A 23,364-nucleotide genomic window follows, 5' to 3' on the forward strand; every position below is an offset into this window, starting at 1 on the left:
GATACTCACAACATAGGTACTCACAGCTTGCTTCAGTTTCTTGGAGTCTCTGTGATAACGTTAATATATAAGCCAATTTTCTGAAATCTCTCAAATCCACAGGCCCCTGACCACTGTCCCTTATTAAGTCGGAGCATGTTAACACTGGGCCACATAAACATAGGCTTCCAGCCAGGAAAGACTGGATCAAGAAAGCAATACCCTAGATCCCCATGAAAGCACCATTTTACCCTTCTAAAATAGGCTTTCTGGCCGGGCGTGGTGGCTCACACCTGTAATCCCAGCACTTTGGGAGGCCAAGGCTGGCAGATCACTTGAGGTCAGGAGTTTGAGACCAGCCTGGCCAACACGGCAAAACTCCGTCTCTACTAAAAATACACAAACTAGCCAGGCATGGTGGCAGGCACCTGTAATCCCAGCTACTCAGGAGGCTAAGGTGGGAGAATCACTTGAAACCTGGGAGGTGGGGGTTGCAGTGAGCTGAGATCACACCACCGTACTCCAGCCTGGGCAACACAGTGAGACTCTGTCTCTAATAATAATAATAATAATAATAATAATAATAATAGGCTTTCCAAGCTTAGCTAGCTCAGAACTCTGAGTTCAACAATGACCTTAACCTACCATGATTAAAATCTTCAGGATTGGGGAGGCAAGGTGCAAAGTGGAGGGAAAGGGAAGAGGTAGGGTATTAAGAGGAATGTGGACTCAAGCTGCTTTTCTATGATCTACCCAAGAAAATACCTTCAGCCTGGGAAAGAAGTACCCCTAAGAGTAAGATCTGGGCAAGGCTGTAGGAAGTGTGAGCCCAGACTGTGTCAACCTCCTCAATCCTAGCTCCCCTCATTCTCCCCGGCTAGACTGATTCTCTAGCCCTACCCCCCAGTACTCCTCAGAACAGGCTGCCACTCCAATGCCAGCCATGCCCCACTGCCTTGTGTGACTGCACCAAAGCTCATTCAGCTTAATTCTCCTGCTAGCTGTAATATTCTTTAGAGAAAGAACTATGTCTTAACTCTGAATTCTAGCTTAGGGCTGTGTACCATGTACAATTAATAAATTTTTAAATGAATGAACTAATAAAACCAACCAACTAATCAATCCAACTAAAAAGGGTATTAATAATGTCACCACAGAACCTAGACCATTTGATGCTTAACACCTCACAGTAGTCCAGAGTGTCCAAGATGGGGTGTGTATACAAGATGATTATAAGTGGTATATGGACAAACTTTAAGTTTTTAATACTTTTATATTACTTAATCTATAGAAGAACAAAGCCAGCTACTAACCTCATTATTACCAATCTCATTGATTAGATCAATACTAAAGAAGTTACTTTTTTGTATGCTTTTAGTATTGTTTTATAGCAGGTAGAAGTTTAAGGAGAGGCGGGGCTTGGTGGCTCATGCCTGTAATTCCAACAATCTGAGAGGCCAAGACAGGAAGATCGCTTGAGCTCAGGAGTTTGAGACCAGCCTGGGCAACATGGCAAAACCCCCATCTCTACAAAAAATAAAAAACAGCCAGGCGTGGTGGCACACAGCTGTAGGCCTGGCTACTTTCAACACTGAGGTGGGAAGCTCACTTGAGCCTAGCAGGAGGTCAAGGCTGCAGTGGGCCATGATCATGCCACTGCACGCCACAGCCTGGGTGACAGAGTGAGACCTTGTCTCAAAAAAAAAAAAGTTTAAGATAAAATGGGATATTTGTGTAACCTCAAAGTATCTCTCCCAGAGTATTTATTAATTACAAAGGTAGAAATAACCTCACGGTGGAGAAATTGACACATATCACCTTAATCAAGTGATCAACGTTAACACCACAGGCAATAAAGACATAATGACACCACATACCCCGATACCATGTGCTGAGAAGGGCATTTCACCTCTGTGGTGCTCTTCCCAAATCCATGACCTTGATCTAATTATGAGAAAACATGAAGTAAACCCAACCTAAGGGATATTCTACAAAATACCTGACCAGTACTCCTCAAAAGGGCCAGGGTCATGAAAGACAAGGACAGACTGAGGAATTGTCACAGATTAGAGGAGACTAAGGAGACGCAGCAACTAAATGCAACATGGGATCCTGGATTTGATCCTGGAATAGAAAAAGGAGTTTCGTAAGAAAAACTGGTGAAATCCCAGTAAGTCTATATCGATATCAATTTTAGTTTTGATCATCGTACTGTAGTTACACAAGATTAGGAGAATTTGTACTGCCATTGCAACTTTTCTCTAAGTCTAAAATTATTTAAAAGTAAAAAGTTTTTAAAAGCCAAATTTAAAGATAAGTAAATAAAATTATATACAATACATGGTTACAGGAAAAAATCATAAAGGTAGGTAAGACTGACTCAAGTTTGGGAAGCACTAAAGTATTTACCCTACACCCAAGAAAAGTCGCCCCCAGAATGAGAATCACTGCTGTTGAAGAATATTTAGTAAAATAGGGAAATGTTCACTTTATATTTCTTGGGGGTAAAATTAATAAATCATCCCTTTCTGTTAAAAAATATATATATCACATATATTACCCATAGAAAACAGTCTGTGTTAAAATAAAAATAACCTATGCTAAACAAAGCACAGATGACATTTATTAAATAGTAAATGGGATATGGCTTTTGGAAAGTAACTTATCAATTAAAATGCTCATAGACTTTGACTCAGTAGCCTCACTCAGGGAGAATATCCTAAGAGAAAATTGCTAAGTATGCAGAATAAATGTCTGTTTCCAGCATTATTTATAATAATTTTAAGAATTAGAAACAATCTCCATATCAGTCATTCCTAGATTAGTATTTTTTTAAACCGCAACCCAATAAAGAATGTTTTACATTGTAATCTAGCATATGCATGTGTGAGAGGGTGTGTGTGTATGTGCGTGTGTGTAAAAAACTGAACCAAAAAGGTTTCTCAAAACAACACTATCTTTACTGTATGTGATGCTCTCTGCTATTTTCAATCCTAATCTATGTTATTAAGAAATTAAGAAAACAAAGTACATAGAGCCCCACTAAGCTGATTTCCTGACCCAATAATGGATTATGGCCCTTAGTCTGAAAAACTGCACTAGATGGACTATTGTGCAGCCATTGTAAGAGATGACTATGGCTGGGTGCAGCGGCTCACATCTGTAATCCCAGAACTTTGGGAGGCCAAGGTAGGTGGTTCGCTTGAGGTCAGGAGTTCGAGACCAGCCTGGCCAACATGGTGAAACCCCATCTATACCAAAAATACAAAAATTAGCCAGGCATGATGGCGCATGCCTTAATTCCAGCTACTTAGGAGGCCGAGGCATGAGAACTGCTTGAACCCAGGAGGCAGAGGTTGCAGTGAGCTGAGATCGTGTTACTGCATTCCAGCCTGGGCAACAGAGCGAGACTCTGCCTCAAAAAAAAAAAAAAATTAATTAATTAATTAAATTTAATTTAAATTTAAAAAATTTAAAAGAAACTACTATAAACCACAAACTGGTAGCAGTAATTTGTTCTAAGGAGAAAAGAGGGTGGGAGGAAAAGTTGCTTTTCACTGTGTATCTTTTTGTACCTTTTGAATTTATAACACGTTTTTTATTTAAAAATTAACTAGCTGGCTCACACCAGTAATCCCAGCACTTTGGCAGGCCAAGGTGGGAGGATCTCTTGAGACCAGGAGTTCAAGACCAGCCTGGGCAACATAGAGACCTTGTCTCTACTAAAAATAAAAAAAAAAAAATTAGCACAAGCCTGTAGTCCCAGCTACACAGGAGGTTGAAGTAGGAGGATCACATTAGCCTAGGAGATAGAGGCTGCAGTGAACAGTGATCACGTCACTGCACTCTAGCCCAGGAGACAGAGAGAGATCCTGTCTCAAAAAAAAAAGAACTAACTTTAAATGGCAATTACGAAGACTTTATTAGCATGGGAGACAACGCTAATTATGCATAATAAAGCTATAACTACATTAAAATGTAAAGACATATGCAAGTGAAAAAAACTTATACCAAGCAATAATCATGTTAGCAATTTTTTTCCTTTTTACAAAATTCTACATATTCTACACTGCTGCTATTGTAGATTTGTTTTGTCTTGTTTTGTTTTGTTTTGTTTTTGAAACAAGGTCTGGCTCTATCGCCCAGGCTGGAGTGGAGTGGCAAGATCTTGGCTCACTGCAACCTCTGCCTCCCAGGCTCAAGCAATTCTCCCACCTCAGCTTCCCGAGTAGCTGGGACTACAAGTGTGCACCACCACACCCTGCTAATTTTTTAATTTTTTGTAGAGAGGGGGTTTTGCCATGTTGCCCAGGCTAGTCTCAAATTTGTGAACTATTTTCTACCATTCAACATACATTTATTTTCTTAAATCAATTACTGGTAAGGACACAGGAGATTTTAAAGTTAATAGTAGCATTTTCTTTCTTAAGCTAGGTGGTGGGTCACTTAAACTATACATATAAAAATAGATATTCTACATATTTTAAATAATTTCTCAATTTTTTCCAACTTTACTGAGTTATGATTGACAAAAGTTCTAGATACTAAAGATGTACAGCATGATAATTAGATATACTAATACACTGTGAAACAATTATCACAATCAAATTAACACATTCATTACCATACAACACCATTTTGTGTATGTGGTGGGGAGAGGTGAGGACACTTAAGACTTACTCTCTTGGCAAATTTCAAGTAAACAATACAGTATTAACTATAGTCACTATGCTGTACATTAGATTCCCAGGATTTATCTTATAACTGAACGTTTAGCAACATTTTTTTAAAGAAAAGATTTCAAAAGTGGACTCTTTCCCGCAACCTTCCTCTTTGACCTCAGACTCACGGAGCCACTCCAACAAGGTACTGAGATAGGATTTAAAACTGTCAGTCACCTGGATACTTTCCACCTCTGTGAAGAGAATCTAACGTGGACTGTACCATCCCCATGGCTTCTAAAGGTTTCCCTTTCGAACTCTGCAGGTGGGCTAGTTTCGGCGTTCCATTCACACTCAGGACTGTTCTTTTGTTTTTCCTCCTTTCCCTACCAAGCTATTGTTCATTCCCTTACATTTTTAATTACATATAATCTCTTCTGAGCATATTCATCTTTGAATTTCCAGCAGGCTGTAATGCAGTACTTTCTTTGTACATAGCAAGTGCTCAAAAAATATTTCTTAATCAATATCATAGGCAAAACTCCAGAAAAGAATATATAAAAAGTGGCAAGGACTCAGAGAAGGAAGTATTGATCCCTGGAGATTAAGTACAAATCGCATCAAGAGACATCATTACTTTTAGTTAATGAGGTTACTATATAATTATTGTAGGGAATAAAATAGATAATACATGTAAAACACTCAGCAATAGCTAGTAAGTGATCCAAAAATAACAGATTGGGGACTTAAAAAGTAATATCCACACATATTTACACAATATATATTTGTATATAATATATATATCATAAATAAATACACACATATGCACATACATATGGCAAAGAATGTCAGGGACATAATTTATCTGGACTTCAGAAAAATATCTCTTGATCTTTAAAGAAAAAAAAAATCAGAGGTACACCGGCAGCTGGATGGACTGGTAACTCAGGACAGCTGGGTCCAAACAGTGCTATGAAATGAATCGGCATCAACCAGGAAGAGGAGCTCTGGAACTCCTACAAGTTTAGGCACATCCCATCTGTTTTTATCACATTTATTGATTTGCATATGTTGAGCCATCTGATATGGTTTGGCTGTGTCACCACCCAAATCTCATCTTGAATTGTAGTTCCCATAATCCCCAGGTGTCATGGGAAGGATCCAATGGGAAGTGATTAGATCATGGGGGCCATTTCCCCCATGCTGTTTTCATGATAGTGAGTGAGGCTCATGAGATCTGATGGTTTTATAAGCTCCTGGCATTTCCCCTGCTTACACTCATTCTCTCTCCTGCCACCCTGTGAAGAGGTGCCTTCCACCATGATTGTAAGTTTCCTGAGGCCTCCCAGACATGTGGAACTGTGAGTCAATTAAACTTCTTTCTTATATAAATTACCCAGTCTCGGGCAGTTCTTTACAGCAGCATGAGAATGGACTAATACACAATCCTTGCATCCCAGGGATAAATCCCACTTGCTCATGGTACATGAACCCTTTTTTTCCTTTTTTTGTGACTTGAGGCCACTGCTCATTCTTCTTCTTCTTTTTTTTTTTTTTTTTTTTTTTTGAGATGGAGTCTTGCTTTGTCGCCCAGGCTGGAGTGCAGTGGCATGATCTCAGCTCACTGCAACCTCCGCCTCCCGGGTTCAAGCGATTCTCCTGCTTCAGGCTCCCCAGTAGCTGGGACTACAGGTGCCCGCCACCACGCCCGGCTAATTTTTTTGTATTTTCAGTAGAGGCGGGGTTTCACCGTGTTAGCCAGGATGGTCTCGACCTCCTGACCTTGTGATCTGCCCAGCTAGGCCTCCCAAAGTGCTGGGATTACAGGCGTGAGCCACCATGCCCGGCTCTTTTTTTTTTTTAAGTTCAGGGGTGCATATGCAGGTTTGTTATACAGGTAGACTTGTGTCATGGGGGCTTGTTGTACAGATTATTTCATCACCCAGGTATTAAGCCTAGTACTCATTAGTATTTTTCCTGATCCTCTCCCTCCTCCCACCCTTCACCCTCAAGTAGGCCTTGGTGCCTGTTCTTCTCCTCTATGTGTCCATGTGTACTCAATGTTTAGCTCCCATTTATAAGTGAGAACATGCGGTATTTGGTTTTCTGCTCCTGTATTAGTTTGCTAAGGATAGTGGCCTCCAGCTCCATCCATGTTCCTGCAAAGGACATGATTTCATTCTTTTTTTATGGCTGCGTAGTATTCCATGGTGTATATGTACATTTTCTTTAACCAGTCTACTGTGATGGGCATTTAGGTTGATTCCATGTCTTTGCTATTGTGAATAGTGTTGCAATGAACATACATGTGCTTGTATCTTTATAATCAAACAAATTTTTTTTTTTTTTTTTTGGAGACAGAGTCTCACTCTGTCACCCAGTCTGGAATGCAGTGGCACAATCTCGGCTTGCTGCAGCCACCACCTCTCAGATTCAAGCAATTCTCCTGCCTCAGCCTCCCGAGTAGCTAGGACTACAGGCGCACACCTCCACACCCAGCTTTTTTTTTTTTTTTTTTGTATTTTTAGTAGAGACACGGTTTCGCCATGTTGGCCAGGCTGGTCTCGAACTCCTGGCCTCAAGTGATCTGCCTGCCTCGGCCTCCCGAAGTGCTGGAATTACAGGCATGAGCCACTGCACCCAGCATCTTATAATCAAATGATTTATATTCCTTTGGGTATATACCCAGTAATGGGATTGCTGGGTGGAATGGTATTTCTGTTTTTAGGTCTTTGAGGTATCGCAACACTGTCTTCCACAATGGTTGAACTAATTTACACGCCCACCAACACTACATAAACATTCCTTTTTCTCCACAACCTTACCAGCACCTATAGTTTTTTGGCTTTTTAATAACAGCCATTCTGACTGGTGTGAGATGGTATCTCATTGTGGTTTTGATTTGCATTTCTCTAATGATCAGTGATGTTGAGCTTTTTTTCATATGCTTGTTGGCCACATGTATGTCTTCTTTTGAAAAGTGTCTGTTCATGTCCTTTGCCCACTTTTTAAAAATGGGGTTTTTTTTTTCTTGTAAATTTGTTTAAGTTACTTATAGATGCTGGATACTGGACCTTTGTCTTATTAGACTCAGTGTGCTGTTGAATTCTATTTGCTAGTATTCTGTTAAGGATTTTTGCATCTACGTTCATCAGGGACGTTGCCCTGTAATATTCCTTTCTCTTCCCATTTATTCTAGATCTCATCATGGTTACCCTTTTTATCAATGACTTGGATAAGACACAATTATCAAATATGTTTATGATAAATTAATTGGGAGGGATAATGAATATACTAGATATAATCAGAGAGAAAAGCCTCCACAAACTGGAACCATAGGTTAAATACGGCAAGATGAAATTTTTAAAGGGTAAAATATGTAATTTTACACTGAAGCTTAGAAAAATACTGCAAGACAACAGGATAAAGATGGTTATTAGTGAAAAAGACCTGAGGAAAGGTTCAATATGAGTCAACTGATGAGCAAATGTGATTTTGAGTTTAGCTGACAAAACACAGGGCCCAGATCAAATGAGATTCATGTCCTACTCTGCTCCATTCTGGTTAGAACAAAAGTGTTTCCAGGAGACATATATTATATTTGCAGTCCCGGGGTAAATGGAGTCTTGAATAACATTTCAGACAAATATATTGAAAGAAAAAAAGGAAATCAAGTCTTTTGGAGCCCCTTAAACTGAGAAGATAACACGTCTGATTCATGAGGTTGTAAGTTCTCCTGCAGAACAAGAAGATAGAAAACTACCGCTTTTATCCCCACAGAGTCATCTCTGGGGAATAAAGAACGCTCACAGAAAGAAGAGACAGCTGGGCCCTGCCTGACCTGCCCTTTGTCCCTCCTGCTAGTCACATCAAAACCTCCCAGCTGGGGCTCTGACCATCCGAGCTTTATCAAGGATATAGAGCAGCTCAGGAATCCAAACAATTCTGACCCATCATCTCCCCAAACCATGGTTCACTACAAGCAGAATCAGAGTGATATTTTTAACTATCAGAGTGAATTCTTGTGGATCTTTAACCTCCTGTACTAAGCTGTCATCTGATAGCTGTTGTGAGCAAGGACTCAGGCTTAAATGCTGTAACCGAAACATTAGATGGTAGGAATGCAGCATTTCAGCTTCTTCAGGGATTGCTGGGATATAGACATACCAGCTTATCTCCTGAAAAGGAACCCTATGATGCTTCTTCTAAGGATCTGGGGAGAGAGAAGAGCAGTGGCCATTCAACATCCGGTTCTTATCCTAGGAACATGGAAGGCGGCCCTGATCTACAGATGAGTCATACTAAATAAACGTCAACATCCTACAGGAGAAGATGCCATTTTTTAAACTATCTTCTTTCTCCCCAAGGTTAAGAACTTAAAAGTTCCTAATCTATGCAATGATTAGCTCCTTTCCTAACAAGACATGCACTGGGCCCATCCTATGTTTCTGCAGAAGAGAGCTAGTTTGCCTTTGTGTAAAAAGAGGTCCTTATGAATGTTCATTCACTTAGAGATCAACATTGAACAACCTTTGCAATAAAGAAATCAATTAGACCCCACGATGCAAGGAAGGGAAGATGAGGGAGATGATGAAAGGAAAAGCAGAGGAATGTGGAGGGAGCGGGGAGAGTAGAAAGCAATTTAAGATCTTGAAGGACAGAAACAGGAGGAAGCTTGTTTGGAAGTCTCAGAGTGGCAAATTTGGGGGAATTCCTGAGCATTACTCCCAGGGATGTCAGGGAACATACTTGAGCACCACTTAGCCTTTTGAATTTGCAGGAAAGAAAGAATTCAGAAAGCCTTTATTCCCTCCCTGTCTGGGGCCCCTTACCCTGGGGTGATACATCTGCCTACACCCCACTTAGCTGGTTGGCTGAGCTGTGAACGACTGAGAGGAGGAAGGCAGAGTGAAAAGAACAAAGGGTCAAGGACTACTGTCCCCCGCACAGCTAGTGCCAGCAGAACACTCCCTTCTTACAAGGCCATGGGACTCCAGAGGCTAAAACTGGTAGATGCTAGCTCATCTCAAACCCGAGCAGATAAAGGAAGTCAACGATTTCACAGTTCTTCTGAAGGTGATGAAAGATTATAGCCACTCATCTCCAATGCAGACAGCCTCTGCCATCAGTAATGCATGACACAGCTCTTCTAAGGTAAAGGCCCAGAGGAGATGAAGAAGGGGTGCATACTCTGGGAAAATTTGGCAAGATGAGGCTTGACTCTCTCTGCGTGCTCCCAAGACAGTTACCAAGTTACCACTGCTTTGTCACAGAGGGTCCAAGACCCAGAGAGATGCGAGAGTTGTCAGAGGCTTAGAGACTTATGTGGTTGGGATTTGGGGGCTTGAAGTGGTTTTTGTTTTGTTGTTGTTTTAGTAAATAAGACTGTCTCAGCAAGCTTCTGAAGGGTGAACCCTGTACCTCTGTTTTATCCAAGATGGCTAGGAAGAGAGACAGCTCAACAACATCTGACTTCACCTTATGCTCTGAGGGTTGGGAGAGAATGGGATAGACTTTCCAAATAAAATTACAATTTGCCAGCCACAAACTTCCTTCCTCTACTATCCAGGTAATCCATTTCCTCCTTAAATCCCTATTGCACCAGACTGGAGGTGGGGAGGGGGAATGGGGGTGGACTGTGGCAATGTTGTGTGGAGGAGACAAGGACAAAAATGTGAGACATGGACCCAACTGCTGGCTATGGAACTTGGGATGGACCCCAAGGCCAAGGCCATTCAGACTAAACTAAGAGCACCATGAAGTTTACTACCTTGAGAACCTCTTGAGTTCTCAAGGAAGAGAGCTGTTCCTGCCTACAGTGGCTGGGGCAGAGATCTAAAGCAAGTAAAGGACCAGACAGACGCTGAGAATCTAGAAGGAGCACACAAAGCCTAATTCAGCCTCATGACCTTGACTTCCTCTTCCAGAAGTGCCTGGACACAGAGCAGTGCACCTTCAACAGCACAACTCGGCCATTAAGGCTGCACCAAAATTCATTCAGGAGCCCAGCCCTGGGCAAAGCAAAGCCTCCTGCCCCCCAGGATGCAGCACTTCTCTGGTTTGTCTTCAGGGGCTCCAGTGCAGCTGTATCTGCGGGGAAGCTGGGGGTCAGGACGCAGACCACAAGAACCCACTCTGTGAGGGGTCACTGCTTTCAAGGACACCAAAGGGGACCCTCATCTCTGCGTTCCTTTCTTCCACCATGATCCCTCTCTGCTTTCTCTCCTGCCATGTGGGGTGGTGAGAATGGGGACAAGCAGGGCGGACCAAGCACTCTTTTAGTAGGAAACAAGGACTCGGAGGTGACCAGCTGCAGAGGTGAGCAAGGCTCCAGAAGGACTCCAGCTTCTGACCCGGATGGCTGAGTACCACCACCATCTCAGGGAACACTGACCAAACAGAAGATTCCACACTGCTTTGCTGCGGTCATGTCTGAGTTTACCCAAGAGGGGAAGCTGCTCCAACAGAGGAAGTTAATTAGACCAGACAAGAGCGGGGAGCAGAGATGGAAGACAGGGATGAGACAAGAAACAGTGGAGGACAAAAAGTAAAATGAAAGGAAGGAGGGAGGCAGGGAAGGGAGGAGAAAGTGTGTGTGTGGGGGGTGTGTGTGGGTGTGTGTGTGGTGTGCATGTGTGTGGTGTGTGTGTAGTATGTGTGGAGTGTGTTGTGCGTGTGTGTGTATGGTGTGTTTGTGTGTGGTGTGGTGTGTATGGTGTGTTTGTGTGTGTGGTGTGGGTGTGTGGTGTGCTTTTGTGCATGTGGTGTGTGTGCGTATGTGTGGTGTGTGTGTGTTGTGTAGCATGTGTGGTGTGTGTGTGCACGTGCATGTGCAGCGTATGTTGTGAGAGGAGGTGGGAGAGGAGTGGGTGACACATCAGAGCCGTCACTGCAATGCTGAGCCCCTGGCTGTGGTGATGACTGGCCACAGCGCAATTCAGCAGTGGTGTCCTTGCAGTCAGCTTCCGTGGTCAGCACAAGGCAAAAATCATGTGGAGTCAAGTTATCTTGAAAATTCCCTTAGAAAGGCACCACACTGGAGACCCGCCAGTCTCCGGGGAGCCCCATTCAGTACTATTCATATACATTATTTTTGGGCACTCCTATGAATCTCAGAACTAGAAGGACCCAAGGAGTCCATCTTCCTTCTCTGTGGTTCTCAAAAACAATTCTGAGGAGCTGAACCACTGATACGGTCCGAATGCTTCTGAGTAAGTTTCTCTCAGCTCTCAGAGATTGGTTTATCACCTAATGTTATCCAGCCAGACGGACTTTCTGCCAAGCCCACACTCTCCTCCACGCTGCTGTTGTCTTAAAATTGTCTTAGGAGGGAGAGGCCTAGATCATGGGTCCCGCTCCACCACTAAATAGCTGTGTGTGCTGGGAACAGTCGCTTCCCCTTTCTTCCCCAATCTCCCCTTCTATAAAACAGAGCCAGACTAGATGAACTCTAAGAGCCCAGACAATGCTCTGCTGAATGAAAAAGTGCTTTGAAAAGTCCAAGTACTTCACAAACAGAACGTGTCAGTATTGGTTAGCTCTCACAGCTCAGAAACGTTGGTGTCTTCCATCTTTCCCCTCAAGTTCATCCTTCATGTCAGTCCTGCCTCATCTACTCTGGAATATTCTCTAGGACTCGCCCCCTTCCTCTCTCCTGTTGCTGACCTGCCATGTCCTTTAGCAGGCCTCCTCACTGCCTTTCTCTGGCCTCTCCAAAATTATCCTATTTTCATCGATCTACAGGAGAGATTTCCACAAAACTCCACCTTCACTGCATCACTTCACATCACCTATGTAATGGCAGGACTTCCAGAGCTCAGGTCCCTGGCTCTGCTCTGCCACACCTACCCCTCCAAGGTAGATCATCGCCGTGACACTGGAGTGAACATCTCTCCTTTCCTTATAAAGTTGACCCAACTTTAAAGACCAGAAAAATCCTGCCTCCTCCAAGGAAAGTTTTCTGTGGTTTTAAGATACAACTTTCTTGTTCTGAACTATAAATATATCCATGGTTCGTAAACCAACACAGTTAAGATCTTGGATATTCTCTACTTGTTTAACAAACACTGTCTCTCCCAATAGCTTATAAATTCCCTCAGGTCAGAAAATAAGCTTTATATAATATTTGCATCACAATGTCAGTGGAGCTGAAAATTCAGCAAGGGCTGCATTGCCTTACTGCCTGATGGTGGAAAGAAAGATCTTTGTTATCTCTCCAGCCCTTGACAACTCACAGGGAATGTTGGGGTACAGAGGAAGGAGAGAAGAGGTGGAATTAATACCCTCCCAACTCCTAAAGTATCTTCCCGCCTGTTCCTCCCTGCTTTCACCCACTCTGGTGGGGGAAAGAGCCCCCATCACAGGCTCCAATCCACCTATTCTCTGAGGCTGAGCCTGAGCCCATCAGAACAGCATGCAGACAGCTCTATTTAGCTCCATTCTTCATGTTCTGATCCGCCCGTGTGATAGCAACTGCTGCTCACAGTGCCTGACAGTAGTGGGAAGATAAAAGGAAGAAAGAGACACATAAGAAAGAAAAGCCAAGACCAGTAGTCATCTTCTAATATATATTTCATATCTGGGCCCTGGAAGGAAATCTGCTTCAAATTAAGCCCCATCTGTCCTCAAGCCCCCAAAGAGGCAGAGCACCCATGAGAAGGGCTCTATACCCTGCCAGGGCACAGACACCAGTGAAGATTGGCAGCTGCAAAGAAGGATGGCATCCTTGAGGAAGCCAACAAACTGGGAGGTGGAGCCTCTGGCTGACCAGCCCATTCTTAGACTCAGAGCCTCTGCCCCACAACACATGACCCCAAGACCTCCCTGATAGGTAAGAATCACATAAGTATGTAATGGGTTTAAAATGGGGAGGATTGTCAGGAGATCGGCCCAATTCCCAGAGGAAAGCATTCCTGGCCATCACACCCAAGGTACTCAGCAATGCAAGCATAACCTAGCATGCCTAAACCCACCTTCCCCACTACTCCTGGCTTCTGGCCACTCGGGAGCAAATACATCTCTGCAAAAGTCCCAGCTTTTGTGCTCCCCACAGCCAGCCCCCACCATCGTCTCTCCAGATCTTCTCCTGTTTATAAGATGCATTCACTCCTAATCTCCACTTCCAGACACACACACACACCCTTGGGTAGACACAGGGCAATAAGCCTACCTCTCAGGCTCAACTTCTGGGCTGCACACAGTGGGGTGGCTTGCTCCCGTAATCCCAGCACGTTGGGAGGCTGAGGCAGGAGGACTGTTTGAGCCCAGGAGTTCAAGACCAGCCCGAGCAACACAGCAAGACCCTGTCTCCATAAAAACAAGATGGAAAAATTAAATTCTGTAGGATTCACTCCCTAAATAATTAAAAATTTAAACTTAAATTTTAAAAAACCAGGCTTAACTTCTACCCAGTGTGTGTTCGTGCTCCCTTGGGCCCTTTCTGCTTGCAGGAGCTGATGATGCTGGGTGCACTCTGGAAGATTTTAAACCTGGTAAGGATGGTAATGCCTTCAGGGGGCAGGGGATGCCTTCACAAACCATTCAGAGTGTCAACAGAGCCAGACTGGGGAGACGTCCAGTTATACCAAGACCAAGAGGCCGATTCTCTCATCTGCCTCTAAGCTCCTTCCTCACAAAAGGTATCTGCCACACCCATCTCCAGTGCCAAAGATGGATCACAACCAACTGAGTCGACTGTCTCTCCTCCTACCCCTCACCCCCGCCTTCCAGAGTTACAGGGAGACAGGAAAGCAAGTTGGAAAATTTTTAAAAGAACCAACACCTCGGCCAGGCACAGTGGCTCACACCTGTAATCCCAGCACTATTGGAAGCCGAGGTGGGCGGATCACAAGGTCAAGAGATCGAGACCATCCTGGCCAACATGGTGAAACCCCGTCTCTAGTAAAAAAATACAAAAATTAGCTGGGCATGGTGGTGCACACTTGTAGTCCCAGCTACTCGGGAGGTTGAGGCAGGAGAATTGCTTGGACCCGGGAGGCAGAGGTTGCTGTGGGCCGAGATTGTGCCATTGCACTCCAGCCTGGCAACAGAGCGAGACTCTGTCTCCAAAAAAAAAAAAAAAAAAAAAAAAAAAAGAACCAACACCTCATCACAATCCATGAAAAGCTAGCTCCTGGCTATAGGACTGCAAGAAAAGAGAATTCCACCTTCAAACTCCCGGTTACCTTCCATGGCTGGTCTCAGTGGAACTGCGCTAGCATTCCTCCTCACAGAGGCATGAGGCAGCCACACCCCACACAGCCCCAGAGCCCAGAGGCAGAGTTGGGCAGAAAGGAATGCAGATAGTTTCCCAGAAGTGTCTGGCCGAGAAGGAAACCAAGAGCTTACCCACAGCTTCCTGGGCCCTGACTGGGAGGCACTGGGTTCTCAGAACAAGGATTCTGGCAATTCAGGGATGGTGAGGCCCTTGTATGTGAAACCCCACAGGAGGCGAGGACACAGTGGTGGGAAGAGGCCCTGACAGAACAAGCCTGGGCTGGCCCCAGACGGCTTCCAGTAAGCAGCGGCTGCACTTGAATGTGAGCAAGGGTCTTAGGGAGACCCGAAGCAATCCAGTCACAGGGGAGCCCAAGGCAGGCACGCAGATGTGAGGTCGGATCCTCTTAGCATAAGCTTTGGCGTCACCTGCTTTCCAGGAAGCAGGCTTCATTTTCTAACACATCTTGAGGGAGGAGGGCAGAACCGGAGGGGAAGCCCAACATCTGACAGGCCAGCAAAGCTGGTGAGCAGATGGGCTCCAATGCCTCCCAGCTTGATTCTCTCAGTCATGCTTCAGAGGTCATAAGGCTTTTTTCAGTCCTACTGTTAGTACCACAGCTCCCAGAAGCCTGTGCTTCCTCCAAATTATGACCCTGTAAGGCTCTGTTCTAGGATAAGCACAGGAGAAGGAGCAGAACACAGAAAGAGTTATTAAAGATGCCTTCCTGTTATATACTAAGTGTCCACGTGAAGGATATCAAAATAAAATAATAAAATAATTTTAATTTAAAAGTGGATTACATCATTAACTGTTTCCTTTGCAAGGAAAGGGCAATTCCTAATACAGATTCCATAAAATCCAGATGACACTTCCCCTTCTCATATACGACCTGGACTCTGAAAACCTTAATCAGTTGCTAGCATTAATACAAAATACACACAGAGACACATATAGACACACGTCTGTTCTTCAAAGCTTTGTTCGGGAAGCCAAAGATACAAGAACCCTTCCAACTTCATGTCCCTATGGGGATAACAGGAGGCACAGAGTTAAATACGGTTTTTCCCAAGCAAAGACCTTGGCTGCGAATAGGATTAAGAGTGGCTCTGGACACCCCCACATGCAGGAAGAAGGCTAAGCACCTGGAATCTCCCCTTCCTCCACAGCACCAGTAAATGAACTGATGTCATCTCTCTGGTAGCCAAACATGTCTGTCTCCCAGCCCCTAGGATTTCACCCATCCTTACCTCAAAATTGCATAATAAGGGTCTGCAGCTGGTTAGTTCAGTTACTCACAGCCTGGTGCCAGTAAAGCAAAGGTAAAAAGTTGGCTACTTAGAGCCATTAGTTTCACCTTACCCTGTGGCCACAGATTTTAACTGTTTAAACCTAGATCAAAATGCATGCTGCTTTTTTCAGAGACACAAGACCAAAGATGAACTCAAAAAGAGCATCCCTGGGCACCACAGAAAGAAGGACAAAGATAAAATCAGCTGTGACTGTACTTCTTTGGAACGGGATGACACACGCTGATCCCCAAGCAAGAACATCTGGATAAGCTTTCCCACCCTCACAGGAAATTTTCAGTCACCTGGAACCTAGTACAGTTTGGAAAGTCATTCTATTTTCCTGAACTGTTCATTCCACAAGGAGATGCTGCAGTTTACACACAGTGCACTGGGACATCTTCAGTTTTCATAGATTAGCAGCATATGCGTCCTACAGGAAAGGTCTGTAGCTTTAAATTAGACGTTTTCCATCCTAAGACCTGATACAGCATTGCAACAAGAATGTATTATTTCCTTGTCAAAAATCAGAGGAGATAACTCCACTAACCCCACTAAACAGTAAGTTTAAAGAATGTGATCCTGTCATAATTACATCATGATTTTCAAAGTGGGAGAATTTCATTGGGTTTTAAGCTCAAGTTTTTCCCAGTGTGACACACAGTGCGAAAAAGAAAAGAGCTTAGGCAAAGTTAGGCATGGCACATTCCAGCTCCTCTAGCCGAGACTGAAGAAAACAGACCTAGCTTTCCTGACCTGCTCCCGGAAGCCCTTGGAAGCACTTTTCTTCCTCTTCATGCAATGGGAACAGAGTCAGTCTCTTCTAGAGCAACTTCACCAGCAGGGGCCAGAGGGTGAACAGACTGTGTTTTCACTAAAAGCTCCTTATTCAGGCAGTTGCCCTTTATAGGTTGAAGACAGTTTTCCACAGAAACAACACCAGACATGGTAGCCAGATGTGCAGACAAGCTCATTAATGAACAACATGGCTGAAATACTGTTTATACATAATAAAGACACAAAACAATACCTCTGTAAATACTAGCAATAACACAAAACGTAAGAGGAATAAAATTATATCATTTTTGGCCAGGCATGGTGGCTCACACCTGTAATCTCATCACTTTGGGAGGCCAAGGTGGACGGATCAATTGAGCCCAGGAATTCAAGACCAGCCTGGGCAACATGGCAAAACCTATCTCTACAAAAATACAAAAATTAGCCGGGCATGGCGGTGTGTGCCTGTGGTCCCAGCTACTCGGGAGGCTGAGGTGGGAGAATTGCTTGAGCCCAGAGGGTGGAGGCTGCAGTGAGCTGAGATCACGCCACCACACTCTAGCCTGGGCAACACAGCAAGACTCTGTCTCCAAACAAACAAATAAATAATAATTTTTACGTATTTCAAATTGTGGTCCTGGAAGAAGGGCAGGTTAATTAAAAGATGGATATCTGGGGGGAATCTTTAAAAGCATTCTCAAGAACAATAGTGATGGCACTGATACTTCAAACCGTCTACTTTCATTCCCAAATGTCTGACTGTCCTTTCAGAAGTATTCTTGGTTTCACACTTTACCAGCTATGATCAAAGCTAGCTTTTATCCCACAGGCAAAAAGGAAAGGGGATAAGGAGGGTTTTTCGGGAGGCAATTAAGCAAAATCATAAGGACAGAAAGAGAAGGAAAGATGGGGATTAAAGAGGATGTGAGTAGGATCTGAAGAACACTTACCTGAGGGAGACCCCAATTACCTGTGATTGGTGAGAGATACAGAAGCCAGCTGGTTCATGACTACTGAGAATCGGAGTGCCAGGGAGGACGCACTGGATATTATGTGACAGATACCAGTTGGGTCACCTGCCTAGGACAACTTAAGATCAAAGAATGGGGGAAAATACCAAATGCCAGACACAGGCTCACAACTCTTATCCAGCCCCAGATCAAACTATTACTTCAACCAGACATCGTTGGCATTCACAAGGAACACGTCTACAGAGCCTACGGGGAATGCTCACTGCCTGTTCTCCTGAGCTGGCTGGCTGAGTACCGATCTATCTAAAGAAAATAAACTACCCCAGAGTTCTATGTCACCTAGCTCTAACAGTCTCAGGAAAGTAGGAGGCATCCTCATCGGGGATGTAGGTCACAGTGGAGTTAGGGCTTATGGAATACATAAAAACATGGTGAATATAGGGCTGGGGATGGTGACTCATGCCTGTAATCCCAGCACTTTGGGAGGCCGAGGTTGGTGGATCAGGAGGTCAGAATTTGGAGACCAGCCTGGCTAACACAGTGAAACCCCGTCTCTACTAAAAATACAAAAAAAAAAAAAAAAAAAAAAAAAAAAAAAAATTGCAAAATAACAGAGAAGTCCTACTTGAAAGTATACAGAATCAATTATGGAGCTCTTCTGCCCAGAAATATTCTACTTAGCTCCACAACTTTCTCTAGCAAGTTTCAGCAGCCTGAGAGCCTCCCAGGGTTGGGCACAGCAACAGTGAGCATGGGTCCTCATCCTCATCACTAACCCTGCAAAGACAAGCATCCTTCTGTACTTCTTTTTTTTTTTTTTTTTTTTTTCTCTGAGACGGAGTCTTGCTCTGTCGCCCAGGCTGGAGTGCAGTGGTGCAATCTCAGCTCACTGCAACCTCCGCCTCCCAGGTTCAAACGATTCTCCTGTCTCAGCCTCCCAAGTAGCTGGGATTACAGGCATGCGCCACCATAGCCAGCTAATTTTTGTATTTTTAGTGGAGATGAAGTTTCACCATGTTGGCCAGCCTGGTCTCAAACTCCTGACCTCATGATCCACCCGCCTCAGCCTCCCAAAGTGCTGGATTATAGGTGTGACCCACCGCACCCGGCTACTTTGTTGTTTTTGAGACAGGGTCTCACTCTGTCACCCAGGCTGGAGTGCAGTGGCACGATCTCAGCTCACTGCAGTCTCGACCTCCCTGGGCTCAGGTGGTCCTCCCACTTCAGCCTCCCGAGTGGATGGGACTACAGGCACACACCACCACACCTGGCTAATTTTCGTATTTCTTATAGAGCTGGGGTTTCACCATGTTGCCCAGGCTGGTCTGGAACTCCTGGGATCAAGTGATCTGTCTGTCTTAGCCTCCCGAAGTGCTGGGATTACAGGCGTGGGCCACCATGCCCGGCCCTCAGTACTTCTTTAGGAGAATTTCTGCCCGACAAAGGACCACAGAACAGCAAAATACTTAGGAGATTGTCTTTGTCCAACTCATTCTGTACTGGAAGAAGCCAATGCAAATCTTTAACTGGAACAACAAAAAAAGTCTAAACTATGCAAGATCTGATTAAATCTCAGTCATTTCAGAAGGGTACAGGGATAAGGAAGAAATGTAGCTCTGTCTGAGTAAGTGTATTTGGGGAGGAGGGATGGGGATTACATAGGCAGAAGTTAAACCATTTTGTTTCTTCTTCAAAGGCCTGCCTCTCAGGAACACCAAGAGGACACCTACTCAGTTGTTTCCCTTTATTTTTCTTTTTGAGATGGAGTCTCGCTCTGTTGTCCAGGCTGGAGTGCAGTGGCACGATCTGGGCTCACCACAACCTCCACCTCCCAGGTTCAAGTGATTCTCCTGCCTCAGCCTCCTGAGTAGCTGGGACTACAGGCACCCGCCACCATGCCCGGCTAATTTTTGTATTTTTAGTAGAGATGGGGTGTCATTCTGTTGGCCAGGCTGGTCTCGAACTCCTGACCTTGTGATCTGTCCACCTCAGCCTCCGAAAGTGCTGGGATTACAGGCGTGAGTCACCGCATCCAGCCGTTTCCCTTTATTTCTTAGTTCTTGATGATAGGGTCCCCCAAATACCCTCCCCTTCCTTGCTGGAACCAAATCATACCACCCTCAGGGTACAAGAATTTGAACATAGCCATGAACAGAACCAACAATCAATAAATGTAGAGCTTGGACATGTTAGCAAACATCGAAGGTCTCTGGAAGCTACAACTTCCAAGGACCAATCTCCGCATGATGGAGAAATCAAAGCCAGGTGAAGATCTGGGCTGAGTTTCAAATATTCCTGAGTTTATGAAGGAGGTGGAAGGCGGGAAGAATAATTCTGGAACTGAACCCGCAGAAGGCCAGGCCTCCCACATCCCAAGGGTGACAGCAAACAGGTGTGGACCCGCAGCAAGCCGAGGCATGGACAGGCAGTTATCTCCTTAAGTGATCCTCGTCAGAGAATTTCCATCAGTTTTTCTTACCACGTTTTATACTTTTTCAAAGTGACTACATATATTACTTTTATCTGTTTGGAGTCATCTGAGTTCCCTTCCAGTTCCACTAAGGATGCTCACACTAATGGTTCTCTGCCTCTTGCCTGTCTAGTCTTTCCTGGATCTCCCAGGCTTACTCTTCAGATTCCTATCTCATACCCACAGAGTCCTGTCTTCTTCACCATGAAATAAGTTCCCCTCTAACAAAAGGAAATTCAGACATATAAATGTGCCTTGCGCAAGATCCCACCACAAACTAGTAACACTGCAGGGATTAGAATCCAATTCTCCGAACTCACGTCCACCGCTCCTTCCAACTGACCACAACACCTCCGTTATAGGAGAAACATCTGCCCTACAGCACCACGACCAAGAATCAAAACAGTTTACTGCATGTCTTTTTATGCAAAACAACACAGCCAGAATGTTTGGCAGGGACTAACTAAATATTTCCTCTGTGACCTAGGCCAGAGAGGAAAACTGTGGGAGTTGGGTAGGCACAGCACAGAGGGAAATCGAAGAGACCACTGCAAAGGCCAGCAGATGGGTGACAAAAGAGGAAAAATGCAATCCTAAACTGAGGACAAGCTGGGAACAAAGGAATCCGAGTTTTAAAAGTGGTTGAGATCTAAAGATAGGATTGTAGGTCTAAATGGGAATGTTATCTAAGAGGGAAAGCATTTATGGAAAACTTAGGAGGACTATCTTCATGACCTTGGGGCGGGAAAGGAATTCTTAAAGGACACAAAAAGTGCTCACCAACACAAAGCTTGATCAAAAGGATATGGAGCTAAAATCTCAGCGCAACATAGAAGCAATGACCATTCTTAGGCCTACAACACAGATGTATGCTGAAGCAACATAACACAGGAATCCAAGCCTACTCCCAGCACCAAAGTCTGGACTGAAACCTGGCTTAGAAAAAAAGCCCAAAGGCAAAACATTAACATTCCAGTGAAGAAAAAAGGAGGAAGAGAGAAAGAGAATAGATACTAATTTGGCCTAACAGAAGCTAGAATAAAGCTTGCAACATGATAAGGTAGACAGGAATCTATGAGAATGAGATGGAAGCCCTGGGAAACCAGGAGCATCATCAGTGGAACCAGAAGGAAATTCAAGGGACCCGAACAAGGATCTTTGCCGGGGGAACTGAAGAAGTCACTGTACGGAACTAGATCCACTGATTTAAAAAACAAAATGTAAAAACCTACCTGAATTATCCAAGAAAGAAACTCTCCAAAGGGTGTGAAATCTGTGAAAAGAGTGGAAAGGTTGTTACCACCAAGTAAAATTCACTTACACTTTCCAGTAACCTTTAAGAAAGGGCTTCAAATACGATCCCTTAATTGTATTAGAGGCTCTGATATTGAGACTGTTCAACTGAACAAGAAAAGGTGGGCGGGGGGTTCCACAGAAGAGCAAAGAGGTCTGAGGCCAGCTTTCTACCCATGCTCAGGGCAACAGGCTTTCCCTCACTTCTGAGGTGACCACACCAGCAAACTGGGCCACCAGTGGTCCCCCTCCCCAGTGACCCCTCCTGTCCTCTCACAAGCATTACATACAGAGTGGGGAAGAGGGAAGGAAAAAACCTGGAGCTCTTAACCTCAAAGGGTTTCCATTCTACTCAAAGTGCCAGGACACACATTCCTAAGGTCCAGAACCCTTGCATCAACACCTCAGCTCAAGAAGCGCCCGGGAGCAGACCAGACTCTGGGTTGGGAACACTGTTCGTTTTGTTAGGAAGGAGTGCTGATAACTACAGCAGAGACAGGAGAATGAGAAAAGGACTAAGAGAACCCAGGGGAAGGGAATTTCAGGAGACAGATGAATTGCTTCCTGATTATGAACTGATCCACTTACTGGACAGTCTATGAGACAAAGAGTTAAGCTAAGGGGAGTTTTGGGTTTTTTTTTCAAGGCAGCTCTTCCCCAGGTGGAAAAATTGAGAGCACAGACAAAAGGAAGGAGTGACCTCCCTGGAAGCAGGGAAATCCCCCGCCCAATGCCTCATTTGTAATCAAGGGCAGCGAGAATAAGACTAATGTAAACAGGCCAGGGAAGCTAGCATGCCCTTCTCCAGAGAGGCCAACACACACACTTCCCCCAGCACAGTCCCTGGAAAGGCAGAAGTAGGTATTCTCTTGGACAAGAGAGAGGGGACTTGGGGAGTTCCCAAGGTGCTTTCAGGCTTTTCTGTTCCCAGGCACTCAGCATTCACCAAAATTCCAGGGCACCAAGACCACAAAAAAGGTGAAGCTAAGATTCTGCTGCTTGGAGGAAAATGCAGTTTGCAAAAAGACCCCACAAGACAGGCTCAGAAGAAAATAATAGGGCTGAACGGCAGGACCACTCCCACATCTGAGCACCTAGGCCTGAGTCGGGCAAGCTTCCCACACCCCTCCCAGCACCAACGCAATGAACAGCTGCCCTGGAGAAAACAATGGGGCCTTTGTCTGTGCCTTCTCCTGTAGATCTCTTTTTGGAGAACCAAACAGGATAATTCCTTTACAAGAGGGGCTCTCCTAAATATCAGTCCAGGCCAAGATGAAAGTTTTTACCATCCACAGCATCCCTCTCAAATAAGACTCCTACCCGTTCCATATTGGGCAGGAAGGGTGCTGTGCAGCATCCAGCCCCACCCCCATAGGAAGCACTGGCAGACAGGTCCTTGCAGCCCCTTCCTGCAGCCCTCACCAGTCACACACAGGAGCTGCTACTCCTGCTTTCTTCCTGGCCTGGCCACGGAACTGAAAGCCTAAGAACTGTTCTCACTCCCCTTCTTGCCATCCACCAGAATATTCCATACTGAGTGAAATTACAATGCTTGTTGATACTGTTTTCATCAACATCTGTCAAAATGGACTCCCAACAGTAACTGTGATTTAAAAAAAAAAAAGGCATGAAACAAGCTGGACAGTCAAACTTCTCTTAATGTTGCACTACTAAATAAAAATTCCCAAACTGACAAATATCAAGAAAC

The 23,364-nt window shown here is 44.5% G+C and overlaps 1 protein-coding gene across 30 annotated transcripts in view; it reads right to left on the reverse strand.

Annotated features, from left to right (window-relative positions):
• The window catches only part of DENND2B (DENN domain containing 2B), a 219,831-nt gene that overhangs the window by 124,291 nt on the left and 72,176 nt on the right, over positions 1-23,364 (reverse strand). For 16 of the 30 annotated variants that reach the window (XM_063782740.1, XM_063782737.1, XM_063782735.1 and 13 more), the window contains one exon: positions 21,596-21,636. The exons of 13 other annotated variants lie outside the window; for them this stretch is intronic. The gene's annotated coding sequence lies outside the window, so the exon portion shown is untranslated. Of the gene's footprint in view, positions 1-13,809; positions 13,943-21,595; positions 21,637-23,364 lie in introns of all 30 variants that reach the window. One more of the 30 variants, XM_063782747.1, reaches the window with a different exon arrangement.

This window comes from Pan troglodytes, chromosome 9 (genome assembly GCF_028858775.2).
Source record: "Pan troglodytes isolate AG18354 chromosome 9, NHGRI_mPanTro3-v2.0_pri, whole genome shotgun sequence".
Classification (NCBI taxonomy): domain Eukaryota; kingdom Metazoa; phylum Chordata; class Mammalia; order Primates; family Hominidae; genus Pan; species Pan troglodytes.